The sequence below is a fragment of the Rutidosis leptorrhynchoides genome, chromosome 3 (genome assembly GCF_046630445.1).
Source record: "Rutidosis leptorrhynchoides isolate AG116_Rl617_1_P2 chromosome 3, CSIRO_AGI_Rlap_v1, whole genome shotgun sequence".
NCBI classification, from domain to species: Eukaryota; Viridiplantae; Streptophyta; class Magnoliopsida; order Asterales; family Asteraceae; genus Rutidosis; species Rutidosis leptorrhynchoides.
The window spans coordinates 161,696,933-161,709,920 of record NC_092335.1 but is presented as its reverse complement, the minus strand read 5'-3'; the positions used below and the strand labels follow the sequence as shown (position 1 = coordinate 161,709,920).

The 12,988-nt window shown below is 31.6% G+C and overlaps 1 non-coding gene across 1 annotated transcript; it reads right to left on the bottom strand.

The window, feature by feature from the left end:
- Positions 1-9,017: 9,017 nt before the first annotated feature.
- On the bottom strand, positions 9,018-9,124 carry LOC139903425 (small nucleolar RNA R71). Its single transcript, XR_011778245.1, has one exon. It is a non-coding gene; the product is annotated as a small nucleolar RNA R71 (small nucleolar RNA).
- Between the last annotated feature and the right edge of the window lie 3,864 nt (positions 9,125-12,988).

Below are 12,988 nucleotides of genomic sequence, written 5' to 3'. Positions count from 1 at the left end.
ACCTGTGAAGGTATGCGTAGCGTACTTCACTTTTTCCTCTTCAGTACACTTACTTATGGCAAACACCGATTCGACCTTCTCGGTCCACCGTTTCAATCCGATCGGTCCTTCGGTTCCATCAAATTCCAAAGGTTTGCAGGCAGTGAATTCTTTGTAGGTGCATCCTACACGATTTCCTGTACTGCTAGATCCAAGGTTATTGTTGGTATGTAGCGCAGCCTGTACTGCGGCTATGTTTGAAGCTAGAAAAGTACGGAATTCCTCTTCATTCATATTTACGGTGTGTCGAGTGGTCGGTGCCATTTCCTTCAAAATAGTCAAATGGAACAAGTTAATCATACAGAATATTAAGAGTAGTTAATAGTATTTCGTAGCATAATATGAACTCATTTATAAAAGCTTTTTCTTCATATTAGCGTTTTATAAGTTTAAATTCGGGTAGTACCTACCCGTTAAGTTCATACTTAGTAGCTAATATACAATTCAACTACTACAATTCTATATGAAAAACTGATTATAATAATATTTCGCGTTCAAACTTTTACACAATATTTTACAAACTTACAATACCGCTTATTTTACATATAGCATGAAATATAGCACACAATAAATTTGATACAAGATGGTTGTGAAGATAATTCTAGCTAGTACACAAGTCATTCAGCAAAGGCAATAAAGACACGTAATTCATACGTCCAGAAACAAGTCATGCATTCTGGTTTTACTAGGATTACTTCCCATCCTCGGTCTTGTGGAACATAACCGTTATGGCCGTTGATAAGACAGCGTGTTGTAACGTCGTCAAAGGGACGAGGGTTACATAATGTCCAACAGTCCCGTAACAATCTAAAAACCTCATTTCTTACCCCAATTACCGACTCTGTCACTTGTGGGAACGTTTTGTTTAATAGTTGTAGCCCGATGTTCTTGTTCTCACTTTGGTGAGAAGCGAACATTACTAATCCGTAAGCATAACATGCTTCTTTATGTTGCATGTTAGCCGCTTTTTCTAAATCACGAAGTCCAATATTTAGATATATTGAGTCAAAATAATTTCTTAACCCATTGCGTAAAATAGCATTTGGGTTCCCCGCAATATATGCGTCAAAGTAAACACATCGTAACTTATGGATTTCCCAATGTGATATCCCCCATCTTTCGAACGAAAGTCTTTTATAAACCAAGGCATTCTTGGAACGTTCTTCGAATGTCTTACAAACTGATCTCGCCTTAAATAGTTGTGCCGAAGAATTCTGACCGACTCTAGACAAGATTTCATCAATCATGTCTCCGGGTAGGTCTCTTAAAATATTGGGTTGTCTATCTATTTTGTGTTTTTATACTGTAAAATAGACAAGAGTTAGATTCATAAAAAAAAATACTTATTAATACAAGCAATTTTTACATATATCATAAAGCATAAGCACACTATATTACATATATTACACCACACGAATACAACTATCTTATTCCAACTCGCTTGTTTCTTCTTCTTCGGTTTTGGTTCGTTTTGCCAAGTTTCTAGGGATATATGATGTTCCCCTAATACGAGCCGTCGTTTTCCACATTGGTTTAGAAGAACCTGGTGGTTTAGAGGTTCCCGGGTCATTGTTACAACTTAAGGACTTCGGGGGTTGACGATACATACAAAGTTCATCGGGGTTGGAATTAGATTTCTCTATTTTTATGCCCTTTCCCTTATTATTTTCTTTTGCCTTTTTAAATTCAGTTGGGGTAATTTCTATAACATCATCGGAATTCTCGTCCGAATCCGATTCATCGGAGAATTGGTAATCCTCCCAATATTTTTCTTCCTTGGCGGAAACACCATTGACCATAATTAACCTTGGTCGGTTGGTTGAGGATTTTCTTTTACTTAACCGTTTTATTATTTCCCCCACCGGTTCTATTTCTTCATCCGGTTCCGATTCTTCTTCCGGTTCCGATTCTTCTTCCGGTTCCGACTCTTCTTCCGGTTCCTCTTCGGGAACTTGTGAATCAGTCCACGAATCATTCCAATTTGCATTTGACTCTTCATTATTATTAGGTGAGTCAATGGGACTTGTTCTAGAGGTAGACATCTATCACATAATATCAAACGCGTTAAGAGATTAATATATCACATAATATTCACATGTTAAAAATATATAGTTTCCAACAAAATTTGTTAAACAATCATTTTTCAAGTAAACACGGTCGAAGTCCAGACTCACTAATGCATCCTAACAAACTCGATAAGACACACTAATGCAAAATTCTGGTTCTCTAAGACCAACGCTCGGATACCAACTGAAATGTCCCGTTCTTATTGATTAAAAACGTTCCATATTAATTGATTTCGTTGCGAGGTTTTGACCTCTATATGAGACGTTTTTCAAAGACTGCATTCATTTTAAAACAAACCATAACCTTTATTTCATCAATAAAGGTTTAAAAAGCTTTACGTAGATTATCAAATAATGATAATCTAAAATATCCTGTTTACACACGACCATTACATAATGGTTTACAATACAAATATGTTACAACAAAATAAGTTTCTTGAATGCAGTTTTTACATAATATCATACAAGCATGGACTCCAAATCGCGTCCTTATTTAAGTATGCGACAGTTGACGCTCTTAATAATCACCTGAGAATAAACATGCTTAAAACGTCAACAAAAATGTTGGTGAGTTATAGGTTTAACCTATATATATTAAATCATAATAATAGACCACAAGATTTCATATTTCAATACACATCCCATACATAGAGATAAAAGTCATTCATATGGTGAACACCTGGTAACCAACATTAACAAGATGCATATATAAGAATATCCCCATCATTCCGGGACACCCTTCGGATATGATATAAATTTCGAAGTACTAAAGCATCCGGTACTTTGGATGGGGTTTGTTAGGCCCAATAGATCTATCTTTAGGATTCGCGTCAATTAGGGTGTCTGTTCCATAATTCTTAGATTACCAGACTTAATAAAAAGGGGCATATTCGATTTCGATAATTCAACCATAGAATGTAGTTTCACGTACTTGTGTCTATTTTGTAAATCATTTATAAAACCTGCATGTATTCTCATCCCAAAAATTTTAGATTTTAAAAGTGGGACTATAACTCACTTTCACAGATTTTTACTTCGTCGGGAAGTAAGACTTGGCCACTGGTTGATTCACGAACCTATAACAATATATACATATATATCAAAGTATGTTCAAAATATATTTACAACACTTTTAATATATTTTGATGTTTTAAGTTTATTAAGTCAGCTGTCCTCGTTAGTAACCTACAACTAGTTGTCCACAGTTAGATGTACAGAAATAAATCGATAAGTATTATCTTGAATCAATCCATGACCCAGTGTATACGTATCTCAGTATTGATCATAACTCAAACTATATATATTTTGGAATCAACCTCAACCCTGTATAGCTAACTCCAACATTCACATATAGAGTGTCTATGGTTGTTCCGAAATATATACAGATGTGTCGACATGATAGGTCGAAACATTGTATACGTGTCTATGGTATCTCAAGATTACATAATATACAATACAAGTTGATTAAGTTATGGTTGGAATAGATTTGTTACCAATTTTCACGTAGCTAAAATGAGAAAAATTATCCAATCTTGTTTTACCCATAACTTCTTCATTTTAAATCCGTTTTGAGTGAATCAAATTGCTATGGTTTCATATTGAAATCTATTTTATGAATCTAAACAGAAAAATTATAGGTTTATAGTCGGAAAAATAAGTTACAAGTCGTTTTTGTAAAGGTAGTCATTTCAGTCGAAAGAACGACGTCTAGATGACCATTTTAGAAAACATACGTCCACTTTGAGTTTAACCATAATTTTTGGATATAGTTTCATGTTCATAATAAAAATCATTTTCTCAGAATAACAACTTTTAAATCAAAGTTTATCATAGTTTTTATTTAACTAACCCAAAACAGCCCGCGGTGTTACTACGACGGCGTAAATCCGGTTTTACGGTGTTTTTCGTGTTTCCAGGTTTTAAATCATTAAGTTAGCATATCATATAGATATAGAACATGTGTTTAGTTGATTTTAAAAGTCAAGTTAGAAGGATTAACTTTTGTTTGCGAACAAGTTTATAATTAACTAAACTATGTTCTAGTGATTACAAGTTTAAACCTTCGAATAAGATAGCTTTATATGTATGAATTGAATGAAGTTATGAACATCATTACTACCTTAAGTTCCTTGGATAAACCTACTGGAAAAGAGAAAAATGGATCTAGCTTCAACGGATCCTTGGATGGCTCGAAGTTCTTGAAGCAGAATCATGACACGAAAACAAGTTCAAGTAAGATCATCACTTGAAATAAGATTGTTATAGTTATAGAAGTTGAACCAAAGTTTAAATATGATTATTACCTTGTATTAGAATGATAACCTACTATAAGAAACAAAGATTTCTTGAGGTTGGATGATCACCTTACAAGATTGGAAGTGAGCTAGCAAACTTGAAAGTATTCTTGATTTTATGTAACTAGAACTTGTAGAATATATGAAGAACACTTAGAACTTGAAGATAGAACTTGAGAGAGATCAATTAGATGAAGAAAATTGAAGAATGAAAGTGTTTGTAGGTGTTTTTGGTCGTTGGTGTATGGATTAGATATAAAGGATATGTAATTTTGTTTTCATGTAAATAAGTCATGAATGATTACTCATATTTTTGTAATTTTATGAGATATTTCATGCTAGTTGCCAAATGATGGTTCCCACATGTGTTAGGTGACTCACATGGGCTGCTAAGAGCTAATCATTGGAGTGTATATACCAATAGTACATACATCTAAAAGCTGTGTATTGTACGAGTACGAATACGGGTGCATACGAGTAGAATTGTTGATGAAACTGAACGAGGATGTAATTGTAAGCATTTTTGTTAAGTAGAAGTATTTTGATAAGTGTATTGAAGTCTTTCAAAAGTGTATAAATACATATTAAAACACTACATGTATATACATTTTAACTGAGTCGTTAAGTCACCGTTAGTCGTTACATGTAAGTGTTGTTTTGAAACCTTTAGGTTAACGATCTTGTTAAATGTTGTTAACCCAATGTTTATAATATCAAATGAGATTTTAAATTATTATATTATCATGATATTATCATGTATGAATATCTATTAATATGATATATATATATATATACATTAAATGTCTTTACAACGATAATCGTTACATATATGTCTCGTTTAAAAATCATTAAGTTAGTAGTCTTGTTTTTACATATGTAGTTCATTGTTAATATACTTAATGATATGTTTACTTATCATAGTATCATGTTAACTATATATATATCCATATATATGTCATGATATAGTTTTTACAAGTTTTAACGTTCGTGAATCACCGGTCAACTTGGGTGGTCAATTGTCTATATGAAACATATTTCAATTAATCAAGTCTTAACAAGTTTGATTGCTTAACATGTTGGAAACATTTAATCATGTAAATATCAATCTCAATTAATATATATAAACATGGAAAAGTTCGGGTCACTACATTTAATATGTCCGTCTGGTTTTTGTCCATAACAGTCCATCAGTCATAAATATAAAGTGCGAGTGTCCTCGTCAAATTATCCTTATACCCGAAGTTAAATATTCCAACTAATTGGGGACTTAAACTGTAACAAGATTTTAATACTCTGTTTAATAATTACACCAGGTTATCGACTGCGTGTAACCCAAGGTTTTAATACTTTGTTAACAATTATGCCAAGTGTCCTTGTACATAATTTCATCCCTGTTTTAATAATTCCATAGACTATTAATCCATTCCCGTGTCCGGTTAAATGAACGATTATTCGTACATATAAATACCCCGCCCATCGTGTCCGATCGAGTGTATATGGTTATTTATAGGGACGTCCAATTGTAAATCTTTATATTAAAATTAACAAACTATCATTTAGTTAAACAAATATAAAGCCCATTAATAGCCCATAGTCTAATTTCCACAAGTGTCGTTCTTTTGTCCAAACCCCAATTATGGTACAAAGCCCAATTACCCAATTTTAATAATTAGCCCAACATCATGATTACTTCGGATTAAATAAGCATAATAATAACTTAGCTACGAGATATTAAATTAAAAAGGTTGAACATAACTTACAATGATTAAAAATAGCGTAGCGTTACACTGACAGAATTTCGACTTACACCCTTACAACATTCGCTAACATACCCTTATTATTAGAATTAAAATTAAAATTAAAATTAAAATATAAATATAAATGTATACTACGTATGATTGAGGAGAAGAAAAAGATGTGTTTTTAAAGACTCCGAATGCCTTTCTTTTATAGGCAAATATTGATTTCAAATTTTCATTTATGACCCCTTAACTATGCTCAATTAACAACTTTTTATTATTTATTATTATTCTTATTATGAATTATTTAAATATTATATTATATTCTTGTGCATAGTTGACTTGTACTTTCAGCCCCGTTGCGTCGAGCGTTGAAAGTTGGTTCATGTCTCGGTTCCGGATTTTCGAACGCCTTTTCGTATAATTTAATATCTTGTACTTTGCATTTTAAGGCTTTTACTTTTATAATTTTGAGACGTTTCTCATCAATAAATTGAACCACTTGGATTGTATCTTGTACATTTGAGCTTTTTGGTCATTTGCGTCTTCAAATCGTCGAATCTGTCTTTTGTCTTCACCTTTTATTATTTAAACGATAATTACTTGAAATTAGAACAATTGCAACTAAAAGCTTGTCTTTCTTGAAGGATAATGCTATGAAATATATGTTCGTTTTTAGCATTATCAGGTACACTGCCTATAAGTATTGTAGCAAGGTTTAGGTATATCCTATTCAATAAATAAATAAATAAATTGTGTAAAATTCTATCGTATTTAATAGTATTTAGTAGTAAAATATAATCTATTTCTTACTACACCTCGCACACATCAAGTATTTTGGGCTCCGCTGCCGGGGAACTCAACAACGCCGAAAGCAAAACGTTATAAAAATATATTTAGTTTTTAATCTATTTTTGTAAAAATATAAGAAGTTTTAAACATTAAAAAACAAAAATATAAAAAAAAGTGTGTATATATATATATATATATATATATATATATATATATATATATATATATCTATCTATTTAAGTGTTTAAATAAAAAGAAAATATAATTTTTTTATGAAGTATAAAAGTATTTTTTTTTTTTAGTTCTAAAAAATATAATATTATAAATATTACTTATATTAATTTGGTAAAGATTATAAAGTAAAAAAATCAATGTAAAAAAAAAAAAACAAACTGAACCTGTCGAATTTTGGTCTGCATCATTTCTGAACCTGCAATCCATGTGATCGCATGGATGCAACCCTTTAATCCCATGCGACCGCATGGTAAACTCTGACACGCCAGACCTGGTACAGCATTAATGACGATTAGGTTTTAAATTAATTATTATTATTATTAACCCTAATTAGGTTTTAGTTATTTAATTAGTTTTTAATTTTAAGTTTTAATATATAACTTGTAATATTTAGTTTTTATTAATTATATAAAATTAATACTTTTATAAAAAAATAATATTTTTATAAAAATAAGTAATTTTATCATTTTTTGTATCTTTTTATAAATTGTATATTTTAAACGTTTAATTCGTAATTTGTATATTTATTGTTCGAAATTAGTTTTAAACTTAGTTTTTGCCGTAGTAATTTTATATTTCTATATTTTTAGGCTTTGCCGTAAAATCCCTTAAGTGCTTTTTCTTAGATTAAGACTTAGGCGCTTTAGAAATTTACGACGTCGCTTATTGCTTTAATATTTAATAGATTTTAGTGCCTATTAAGTTATTGCCGTTTTAGATATAGAATTCCTTTAAGCTTTAATACCTTTAGACGCAAATTTTTAATATTTAGTTTTTAGACTTTTAAGTTTCGACGCTTTACTTTCTTATTTTTATTTTTCGACCTTTTATTTTTCGACGTTTTTCGACGCACTCTTTTTCTTTCTCTTATTTCTCAACGCTTTAGTTTTTAGGACGTAGAATTTTCTTTATTTTCTTTAAACTTCGACGAAAAATTATTTTAAGCGGTTAAATTGATAGATATCCAAAATTTTCTGCTTCGTAGTAATAGTTGGATTTGTTAGTGGCTGAGTTGTGGATTTTCCGACTTAAAAGATCCTGGCTCCCTGCTGCATCTTTTGGCTATTCGAAACGTGGGCAAAAGCAGAAAAGTCTATTAATTTGATAACTTATATAATTTTTATCTTTATAACTAATGGGATATTCAGTGAATGCTCCGAGCAAAACGTTCACCACCTTTCATACGTTCACCTCCTGTAACTCGGTCAAGACATCTAGCCAATATAATCGCCGTTGATTTTTCTTTAGAATCGTCATCTAGTCGACCAAGTACTCCAATTCAAATTTCCGATAATCCATTTTTTGAACCCGACCTCACAATTGAGAACCCGGAGGGTATTTAGGGACAATTCAGAGATCCGGAACCACTAATTATTCCTCCTGAACCAAAAATTATTCAACCAGAGATTGTCGAGGAAGAAACCATTAAATCAGAATCCTCTAGTGATTCAGATTCAACAAATTCAATCATGGAAAATCCGGAACCTCTAAGTATGGAAGATCGAATGAGAGCTAAACGCACTGGCCAATGTCATGCAATTACTCAACCAGACATTAATGCGCCAGATTATGAAATCAAAGGACAAATCCTATACATGGTAACTAATCAATGCCAATTTAGTGGTACGCTGAAGGAAGATCCAAACGAACATCTTCGAACCTTTAATAGGATCTGTACTCTATTCAAATTAAGAGAAGTTAAGGATGAACAGATCTATCTCATGTTATTTCCCTGGACTTTAAAGGGAGAAGCCAAAGATTAGTTAGAATTGTTACCTGAAGGGGCGATTGATACATGGGATGTCTTAGTTGAAAATTTTGTTAAACAATTCTTTCCGGCATCTAAAGCTGTGAGACTTCAAGGAGAAATTGTTACGTTCACACAAAAGCCAAATGAAACTCTTTATGAGGCGTGGACAAGATTTGGAAAGTTGTTGAGAGGATGTCCTCAACATGGTTTAGACACTTATCAAATAGTACAAATATTCTATCAAGGATGCGACATTACAACACGAAAAGACATCAACATAGCAGCTGGTGGTTCCATTATGAAGAAAACCGCAACTGAAGCTTACAAAATTATTGATAACACCGCTTCCCACTCACATGAGTGGCATCAAGAAAAAGACATTGTTAGATCATCTAAAGCAGCTAGAGCCGATTCTAGCCATGATTTTGATTCCATTTCTGCAAAGATAGATGCTTTCGAGAGACTAATCGAAAAGATGATTAAAGATATTCACGCAATACGCATTAGTTGTGAGCAGTGTGGAGGACCACATTTGACAAAAGATTGTCTCAGTATTGAACAAACAATGGAACAACGAGAGAATGTTTCATACATGAACCAAAGGCCTGGAAATAATTATCAGAATAATTATCAATGGCCAAGACCAAACTACAATCAAAATCAGAATTATAACTGAAATGTTCCATACAACAACCAACAAGGTCCTAGCAATCAACAAGTATCTAATAATACTTACAATCAGGAAAGACGTATTTTTCCAATTAAACCACCACAAACCGATGATAAAAAGCCAAATTTAGAAGATATGATGTCGAAGCTAGTTGAATCTCAAACTCAATTTTTCACATCTCAAAAACAAACTAATGAACAAAATGCTCAAGCATTTAGAAATCAACAAGCTTCTATCCAAAATCTGGAACAAGAAGTGAGCAACCTAGCAAGGTTGATAGGTGAAAGAAAACCAGGAAGTCTAGCTAGCGATACAAATGCTAACCCTCGGAATGAAAAAGCTAAAGCCATTACCACAAGAAGTGGTATTACACTTAAACCACCTGAAATGCCTGTAATTTCTGATGACTCTATTCCTACTCCACAGGCACCACAGCCTGAGCAAGATAAGGAAAAGGAACCGGTAGTTGAAAAGGTTAATGAAGATAACACAGTTAAGGCTAAACCTTATGTTAAACCATACCAACCACCACTTCCTTACCCGAGTAAAATGAGAAAAGAAAGACTTGAAGCCGAACAATCCAAATTTTTGGATATGTTTAAACAAATAAATGTCAATCTTCCTTTCATTGATGTAATTTCAGGAATGCCAAGATATGCAAAATTCCTGAAAGATCTAATCACAAATAGAAAGAAAATGGAAGAAATCTCGGCAGTTACTATGAATGCTAATTGTTCTGCAGTACTGTTGAATAAACTACCGGAAAAACTCACTGATCCAGGAAGTTTCACAATTCCATGTTTTCTGGGTGGTCTTAGTTCAATAAAAGCATTGGCAGACTTAGGTGCTAGTATAAATTTAATGTCGTATTCACTATACGCTAAACTAGACCTTGGAGAATTAAAACCAACACGAATAAGCATACAACTAGCCGACCGATCAGTGAAATATTGATAATGCTAAAAGGTGAAGACAAGCTTTTAGTTGCAATTGTTCTATTTAAAAGTGATATTCGTTTAAATAATAAAAGGTGAAGACAAAAGACAGATTCGACGAATTGAAGACGCAAACGACCAAAAAGCTCAAAAGTACAAAAGACAATCAAAGAGGTTCCAATTATTGATAAGAAACGTCTCGAAATTACAAGAGTACAAGATTCAAAACGCAAAGTACAAAATATAAAATTGTACGCAAGGACGTTCGAAAATTCGGAACCGGGACCAGAGTCAACTCTCAACGTTCGAAGCAACGGACTAAAAATTACAAGTCAACTATGCACATAAATATAATATAATATTTAAATAATTCTTATAATTATTTAATATATTATATTTATTTATAAAACCGTCGGTAAACAAAGAGCCAAACTCGTGTGAGCTGTAAAAGCAAACTACGCGACTCGCGGAGTTTGAAGGCCAAAAATGCCGCGAGTCGCGGAGCCCCAAGTTTTGAAAGTCCCTATAAAAGCAACCGAATTATGAGCATTTTTCATCATCTTTTTTTCCTTCTTCTCTCAATATATACGTAATATATATTTATAATTTATATTTTAATTTTAATTTTAATTTTAATCCTAATAATAAGGGTATGTTAGCGAATGTTGTAAGGGTGTAAGTCGAAATTCTGTCTGTGTAACGCTACGCTATTTTTAATCATTGTAAGTTATGTTCAACCTTTTTAATTTAATGTCTCGTAGCTAAGTTATTATTATGCTTATTTAATCCGAAGTAATCATGATGTTGGGCTAATTACTAAAATTGGGTAATTGGGCTTTGTACCATAATTGGGGTTTGGATAAAAGAACAACACTTGTGAAAATTAGACTATGGGCTATCAATGGGTTTTATATTAATTAAACAATACCTTGTTAATTTAATATACAAACTTATAATTCGACGTATTTATATATAACCACATACGCTTGACTGGGTACGGTGGGCGGGATATCTATAAATACCAATAATTATTCATTTTGCCGGATACGGAATTGGATTAATAGTTAATAGACTTGTTGAAACAGGGGTGAATTACATTCAAGGGTAATTGGTGTAATTGTTAACAAAGTAGTAAAACCTTGGTTTACACGCAGTCGATAACCTGGTGTATTCATTAAACAAAGTATTAAAACCTTGTTACAATTCGAATCCCCAATTAGTTGGAATATTTGACTTCGGGAATAAGAATAATTTGACGAAGGCTTTTGCTCTTTATATTTATGACTGATGGACTATTATGGACAAATCCGGATGGACATATTAAATAATCCAGGACAAAGGACAATTAACCCATGGGCATAAAACTAAAATCAACACGTCAAACATCATGATTACGGAAGTTTAAATAAGCATAATTCTTTTATTTCATATTTAATCTCCTTTATTTTATATTTAATTGCACTTCTAATTATCGCATTTTTATTATATTTAATTGCACTTTTAATTATCGTACTTTTTAATTATCGCAAGTTTATTTTATCGCACTTTTATTATTCGCAATTTTATTATCGTTATTTAGTTTACGCTTAAATTTAAGTCTTGTATTTATATTATTTTACATTTGGTTTTAACTGCGACTAGAGTTTTAAAATCGACAAACCGGTCATTAAACGGTAAAAACCCCCCTTTATAATAATAATATTACTTATATATATATTTGTATTTTTATAAAAGTAAACTAATATAGCGTTAAGCTTTGTTTAAAGATTTCCCTGTGGAACGAACCGGACTTACTAAAAACTACACTACTGTACGATTAGGTACACTGCCTATAAGTGTTGTAGCAAGGTTTAAGTATATCCATTCTATAAATAAATAAATATCTTGTGTAAAATTGTATCGTATTTAATAGTATTTCCTGCTAAAATTAATAGCTATTTTATATACACCTCGCACGACATCAAGTTATTTTTGGCGCCGCTGCCGGGGAAGCTCTTAAACGCCGGAAGCGCAACGCTAATAAAAAAAAGATTTTTAGTTTACTTTTATTAAAATTCGTTTTTATAAAAATACGTTTTAAATATTCGAAAATATAAAAAGAAAAACAAAAATATAAATATTTTTAGGAGTTTGATAAATATTTAAGTTTTATAAAGTTTCTTTAGTTTGTAAAAATATAAGTTTTATTTAATTTATTTTATAAATATATTTTATAAATATAAAAACCGAAAAAAAAATATAAAATATATATATAAATCTAGTTTTACGATTTTTATTTATAAAATTATAAAGTAATTCTATTTTTATTTTAGTTTTTAAATATAAGTTTTTATTATATATAAATTTTAGATTATAAAACAGAAAAATTTAAAACAGAAAATAAAAAATAAAAACGTCAAATTTTGAACTGCACCCGAGTTGAATTTTTGAACCCCGCGACTCGCGGGGTTTGATGCTTTAAATACCGCG